We start from the raw sequence: 7,700 nt of genomic DNA, 5'->3' as shown, positions 1-7,700 counted from the left end.
GGGGGGGGGGACGGGCTGGGGGCCCTGGTCCCAGGCCAATGGGGATAAAATGTCAGGAGCCCCCTTTCATTCTGCGTCCCTTTTTCCACTCATTGGAAATCCAGTCCCCTTCCCAAAAAGCCACCCATGGAGTGAAAACAATTAAAATGTTGACTCTCACTTCAAGTCTGGGTGATTTTTTTTTTTAAATTTCTGTGAAGGGGTAGCCGGCATTGGGGAAGGGGGAGGGGGAGACAGGAGTTGCTCTGTCCTTTCCCCCCCTCCCCCACCTGTATCTCTGGGCACATGGGTCTGTCCACGTGCTTTCTGTCTGGTCACCGTCTTTTCCTTGGTATCTCCCCAAAGCCAATTAGGCAGGGACTCGGGCTCCAGACGGCTAGCTTCTCCCTGCTGTGACCTCACTGCCCCCCCCACCCCCCTGCAAGGGAAGGGGTGACTGCCACACTTCCTGCCTTGGTGGCCTAGGGTGAGGACAGAAGGGCTCCCTATCAGCCACCCTCAGGTCCTTCTTGTCTCTGCTTCTCTCTTTTATTTCTCCTTTTCTTTTTCATTCCTGGCTTTCTGTTTCTCTCACTGTAAGGCACCATCGTCCGCCACTGTTCTCAATCCCTGACCCCAGGTTAAGATGTGTGTGTGTGTGTGTGTGTGTGGTGTGTTGTGAGGGCATTGGGAGGGGGACACAGGGTTGGTGGGGACAAACAGACTTGCTGTCCAGGCTGGGTCAGCCACTTCTGGTCACGTGACCCCGGTCAATTCATTCCTCCCAGCCTCAGTTTCCCCACCTGTAACATTGAGAAGCCCTACTTCGAGGGAATTAAATGAGATCATTATACCAAGCACCTGTTCCCGAACCTGGCCCGTGGTAGGATGGACCAATAAATGTTTTTTTGTGTGTGCTAAAAGACCCAGCATATAAAATTGACCATTATTATCATCTTAAAGTGTGTAGTTGAGTGGTTTTTAAGCACATTCACAGAAGAGGCCAGACACAAAGGGTCACATATTGTACGATTCCATTTATTTATTTAGAATGTTTATTTTTGAGAGAGACAGAGCATGAGCAGGGGAGGGGCAGAGAGAGAGGGAGACACAGAATCCCAAGCAGGCTCCAGGCTCCGAGCTGTCAGCACAGAGCCTGACGCGGGGCTCAAACCCTCAAACCACGAGATCATGACCTGAGCCGAAGTCGGACACTTAACTGACTGAGCCCGCCAGGCGCACGGGGCATATTCTGTGTCTTGATAACCGTAGTGATTCTATGACTGGATATGATTTTACAAATGCCTCAAATTGTACTGTTAAAAATGAGTCAGTTTTATATTATATAAACTATACCTCAATAAACTGGAAGGAAACAAATATCCATTGAGTACATACTATGTGCCAGACCCTGGAGCAACCAGTCCAAACTCTTTTAATTCTCACAACAATCCACCAGGGAGATGCTGTTTGTATCAGGTAGATGCTGTGATTACCCCCATTTCACAGATGAGAAAATTGAGGCGGCGGGAGGTCAGGTGACCTGCCCAAGTTCTCACAATTGGGAAGAGGTAAAACTGGGATTTATATTCATCTTGCTGGACCCTCTGCAACCCTCCTGGCCTTTCTCCCCTTCCCTCCGACTTTGGTCCTGCCTCATTCTTCCCTCCTCCGTCCCAAGCTCAGGTGTGTGTATGTCTGTTTTCTCACCCCCACGTGTCTGTGTCCTCTCCCCCCGCCCTTCACCCCGGCCCTCCTGGTCTCTGAGCGCCTCCCTGGTTGTTTCCTCTGTCCCTGAACAGGACTAATTTAGCAAATGCTCCAATCTTCTTATGATGGTCCAGCCTCAGCAGAATGGCTGGGAATTAGCAGGGATTAGGTTCAGACACATGACCCCTTCCCCACCGCCATTCCTGGGTGGGGGGGAAGTGGGGGGGCAGAGAGCTCCGTGAGGACAAGTGAGTTTTAACCGAGGGATGCCTTCCTCCATGGCAAAACACACCTAGGACAGGTAGTGATGAGGAAGTCACAGCCAGACTCTTCACTGGGTGCTTCCCATCCTCCAAGAGCCATTAGATACTTTGCTTGTATGTCTCCCTCCTTGAATCTCCATTACAGCCTCATGCCGTCCACATCATCCCCCAGCTCCCCTGATTTATGGATCAGGATGGGTTAGGGAACCCTCCCAAGGCTAACAGGACCGAGTCCCAGTCTTCCCAGTGCTTCCCAGTGCTTCTCAGGACACACACGGAACAGAGGCTGGGAGGGGAGGATGGAATGGTGCAAGTGTGACCTCCGCTAGGTGACTTCGGGATGGTGCTTTCAGCCCCTCAGAGTATGGAGGAGATGGGGGGCCATCCAGAGGAGGTGAGCACGGAGAGGGAGGAAGAGAAAGCACAGTGCGGGAGGGGATTAGGAAAAGAGAAGCCAAGATGCCAGGAAGGGACTTGGTGCAAGCTGTGTTCCCTTCCTTAAGTGGGAGACGGAATCCTCCTGTGAACCGTATGGGGCTGGAGTTTTTTGGTTGGAAGGTTAATTATGCGCGGAGTTTCTTCAGCAGGTGTCTCATTGTTCGTGTTTTCAGATTTCTTCCTGGGTCAGCCTCAGAAAGTTGTATTTCTCAAGGAATCTGTCCATTCTTTTTTTTTAAAGTTTATTTATTTATTTTGAGAGGGAGTGTGGGCAACCGCAGAAGGGACAGGGAAGGTGGGCGCAGAGCCGGCGCTGCGGGCGCAGAGCCCGATGCAGGACTCGAACTCACGAAATGCGAAATCATGACCTGAGCGGAAATCAAGAGTCGGATGCTGAATTGGCCAGGAGCCCCAGTAACTTGTCCGTTTCTTCTCTACATCGTCAAATTTGTTGGCATACATTTGTTCATGATCTTCTAATTTCCATTTGCTTTGTCCATAGCATTAAATGATCTATCAGATCTGGATAAGAAGAAAGCCTAAAACCAATCATCTTTTTTTTAAAATTTTTTATTAAAAATTTTTTAACATTTATTCATTTTTTAGAGAGAGAGTCCAAGTGGGGGAGGGGCAGAGAGAGAAGGAGACACAGAATCTGAAGCAGACTCCTGGCTCTGAGCTGTCAGCACAGAGCCCGACGCGGGGCTCGAACCCACGAACCATGAGATCATGACCTGAGCCAAAGTCAGGCGCCCAACCACCTGAGCCACCCAGGCGCCCCAAGCCAACCATCTTTAACAGCATCTCAAGATGTTAGAAATGAAGGTAGAAATAGTAAAGATGGGAGCAGAAATGAAAAACGTAATGATTCAGACCAGCTGAATCAGCATCATCTGGGAACTTGTCAGCAATGCAAGTTTGGGCTCCCACCCCCAGCACCCATTGAATCCGAAATGAGTCGGGAGGGGGAGGCTTGGTAGTCTGGGTGCTAATACACCCTCTGATGCTGCACAGAATTTGCAAATCTCTGGGGAGAGGTGCTAGGGAGATAAGTTGGTTCCCAGGCAATTATAGTATTTGATCCATATCACCTGCAGGGTGGAGGTGGGCCACAGCATCGGTGGCATCACCCTGGAGACAAATCTGTGGGGAGCAGAGTGGGTTCTCCCAGCTGCTGTGATAGGTTCTTTCCTGAGCGGATGGTCAGCTGCGAATGCTCTTATGCATGTGTGGGCAGAGCCTGGGATAGCCCATTATACAGGTGGGGACCATCAAGGCCGCCGGGGGAGGAGGTCTTTGGCCAAGGTCAAGCAGCTGATGATGGTAAGAACCTCCAGGGATTCCCAGGTGCTGAGACGTAGCACTTGGCGTGCTGGCTTCAAGGGATTTGTGGAATGGGGGAACTAGACAGGAGACCCCGCAGCCGGGAGCTGGCCAGGTGCTCACAACCAGGACTCGGTGCCCTCCGGCCGCCTAGAAGGTCAGTCCTTGTGTTGTGACCTGTCGATAATCACGTCTGATCACAGGGCGCCTGGGGTGGCTCAGTCAGTTAAGTGTCCGACTTCAGCTCAGGTCATGACCTCACGGTCTGTGGGTTCGAGCCCCGCATTGGGCTCTGTGCTGACAGCTCTGAGCCTGGAGCCTGCTTCAGATTCTGTGTGTGTCTCCCCCTCTCTCAGATTCTGTGTGTGTCTCCCCCTCTCTCGGTCCCTCCCCTGCTCCCACTCTGTCAAAAATTAAAAAAAAAATCATGTCTGATCGCTAAGAGAAACACACACATTGTCCAAACCGCCAAAGAGATGGATGTTCCCCATGCAGACTAACACAGGTGACGCTGTCCATATGAATCCCGTCTCCAGCCACTCCAACCGCCTCACCTTCTAGACGAGAGAGCCCATCACAGAATGACCCCCATTTCCTGACATCCTCCAACCCAGAGCGAAGCCTTGCCTTTTTTAAAAATAGTTTTTTTAGTGTTTTTTAATTTATTTCTGAGAGAGAGAGAGAGAAAGAGAGAGAGAGAGCGTGAGCAGGGGAGGGACAGAGAGAGAGGGAGACACAGAATCCAAAACAGGCTCCAGGCTCCGAGCTGTCAGCACAGAGCCCGACGTGGGGCTTGAACCCACGAACTGCGAGATCATGACCTGAGCCGAAGTCGGATGCTCAACTGACTGAGCCATCCAGGTGCCCCCAAAATAGTTTTTTTTAATGCTTATTTATTTTCGAGAGACTGAGCATGAATGGGGGAGGGGCAGGGAGAGACACACACAGAATCCAAAGCAGGCTCCAGGCTCCAAGCTGTCTGCACAGAGCCCGACGTGAGGCTCGAACCACGAACCGTGAAGTCATGACCTGAGCCGAAATCAAGGGTCAGATGCTTAACTGACTGAGCCACCCAGGTGCCCCGCTTTGTACCATTTTTTAAATGTACAAGTCAGTGGTGTTAAGTACACTCACAATTCGTGCATCTCCGGGGCTTTTTCCGTCACCCCAAACTGAAACTCTGTCCCCATTAAGCACTAAGTCCCCGTTTCCCACACTTGCCAGCCCCCAGAACCGGCTTTCTGTCTTTAGACATATGGGTATATGCTTAGAGGGGGGAAGTATCTGCCCGAGTCCCCGACTTCCATTCTTTTCCACATAAAAGTCACTTTTCTTGGAACCTTCCCCCAGATCCTCTCATAGAAGCCCACGTCCTATGCGGGTCCGTCCAAACACCCTCTTACTGAGATGCCCGTAGGTTTCCATGGTGTGCGTCCTCCACTCCCTGCAATGGGAAGCTAAACCCACATTAGCTCAACTCCTGGTGTCTCGATGGCCCTCAGCTGAGGGACATCGACCACTGTCATCAAGTCTGTCTCCAAAACCAACCTACACCCCAAAAGCATGAGAAAGTCAGATTCTCCATCCGCTTGTTGCTGGACAGAGGACCGTTCTGGACTCTGGTTCCCCTGCTTGCGGCTGGAGAGCCCCTACTCAAGACAAGCTTGGCAGGAAAGGAAAAGTTTTATCGAGGAAGCTGTCGACCTGGAAAGATGGCGGACTAATATCTCAAAGACCACCTTCCTCCTTCCAGGGGGAGCCAAAGCGTTTAAAGGGGAAGGTGAGGAAAATGGTGGAGTGAATCATTGGTCCTTGGAAGGCTTCCAGATTCCTCCAATAATCTGTCAATAATCACGGCTCCCAGGTGTCTCCTAGGAAAGGCCAAACCAAGTTCCAACCAGATACCTCCCTGCACCGGGAACCCATCATGAGGACACCAGGGCCAGTGGTGGCTGTATTCCAGCACATCTTCTGGAAAGAAGGGTCAGCGGTTGAGCCTCAGGGTCAGCAGTCTGCAGGATCTCAAGGGAAGCGGCTTAGTTGTGCAAAAACTAGGGGGTTTAGGCGGCAAGCAAGAAGCTGGGAGCAAGTTAACCCTAAAGACCGGTGTGAGGGGCACCTGGGTAGCTCAGGGCATGATCTCACGGTTTGTGGGTTCGAGCTCTGCATCGGGCTCTCTGCTGTCAGCACAGAATCTGCTTTGGATTCTCTGTCCCCCTCTCTCTCTGCCGCTTCCCCACATGTGTTCTCCCTCAAGAATAAATAAATATTTTTAAAAAAGAAAGACCGGTATGAGCGCTGTGACAACACCACCTGTACACCCAGGCATGACCCCTCTTCTCCATCTGTGCCATTGTCCTCAACAAAATGGTACAGTTAATTTCTATTAAAAATGAGAGAGAAGGTGGCTTCTGGTCACATCTTAAAGGCCAAGGACATTGCTAGACGCTTCCTGTTGAGAGCAGAGCCCTCGACTGGGTGACGCCTGGGCTCCCACCTGCCCAAGGAGAAAACTGTCCAATTAAGGCAGAATGCTGCCGGAAAGGAAGGAGCAGTGACGCGCGGGTGATGGTGCGATGTCACTGTGAGATGATGGGGCAGTTCAAGAGAGCCATGCCAACCTTCAACAAGATCCCTTTGCTACGGATCACTGTGTGTGAGATCGCCGTCTATCTAACGTTCCTGTCCCACTGATGATCACAAAAGCCCCCTCCCCCCAGGGGAACTGAGGCTTGTAAGTGGTGTTCTTCCCAGACTCAAGTGCTGAGCAGACCCCAGGCCAGCGAGGAGCTCAGCCTGTCTAGATGTGGGTCTATGCAGCCCGGGGGGAGGCGGGGGGGACTGGGACCCTGGCTTCCAAGCCCAGCACCTAAGGCAGCCCGGGCTCATTCATTCACAAAGACGCAGGAGCGGCTGCCCACCTGCACCCCCATCGACCCCATAGGGCCTAGACCCGCAGGGACCCCAAACCATCACAGGGCCCGTGTGTCTTAGCACCCGCCCCGTCCAGGACTTGGGGGAGACTCAGAGAAGGGACCAGAGGGCCAGCATGGGGTTGGGAGACGGCGGGGAGGCTGCTGGACCCACCAGGCAGGAGAGGAGGGGGCTGGACAGGGAAGTGGGGGGAGGGGCCCCCAGGACTGGGGGGATGACCCCTGGGGAACCGGCTGAGGGGCCCTTTCCTGGGATGGGGATCCCCACAAGGGCCAATGCGGGGTTCCCTGGGCTAGGGCCCCCTGCGGGTGGGACCACAGGGTCTTGCCACTGAGGCCCCAGCCCCCAGCCCCTGGTCGCTGTGCAGAAGCTGCTCAGTCAGGAAAGGATTACTCACTCCCCAGGAGTGAGGGGGCGGGGCTGAGGGTGGGGAGAGAGGGAGAGTCCCAGGACCCTCAGGGTGCGTCTGGGTGGGATTTAAGGCCCAGGTGCAGTGGGCAGAGCCCCACGTGCAGGGGGCGGAGCACCGGCGAGGATGCAGGAGTCCGGCCCTCCCGGGGGTGCGCCTGGGCCTGCGCGCCAGGGGGGAAGCTGGGCTGCAGGGGTAGTGGCTGAGGGAGGAGGCCCTGCACCCCCGGGGGAGGCCCCTGGCAGGGAGGGCATCCCGCACTGTGCTGTGGGGACTTCGTGCAGCTGGGGCGTGGGATTAAACTCCCGGGGTGGGCCGAGCAGAGGGCCTGGTGCACGGCCGCCAGCCCCCAAGCTGCAGGGTGGCTTTGGGCCTGGATGGGAGGGGCTGGGGGGCCGGTGAGGTGGGAGCCCGCCTGAGGCATCGGCCTGGCCAAGCTGGGGAGCTCAGCCTGCCTGCCTTCCACGGCCGTGGGTCCTGGAATAACGAGACAACCAGTTATCGGCCCATTTCAAAGACATGCACACTGAGACAGCTACAGACACTCGGACTGAAGGTGGAGAGCCAGGGCGGCACCCAAGGGCGCTGGTCCAGATGCCGCCTCTCGTGCACAGCTGTACCCCCCTCCCCGCACCCCCCCCCCC

This window comes from Crocuta crocuta, unplaced genomic scaffold, assembly GCF_008692635.1.
Source record: "Crocuta crocuta isolate KB4526 unplaced genomic scaffold, BGI_CrCroc_1.0 scaffold334, whole genome shotgun sequence".
Classification (NCBI taxonomy): domain Eukaryota; kingdom Metazoa; phylum Chordata; class Mammalia; order Carnivora; family Hyaenidae; genus Crocuta; species Crocuta crocuta.
The sequence above is the reverse complement of the archived record's forward strand: the minus strand, read 5'-3'. Positions refer to the sequence as shown.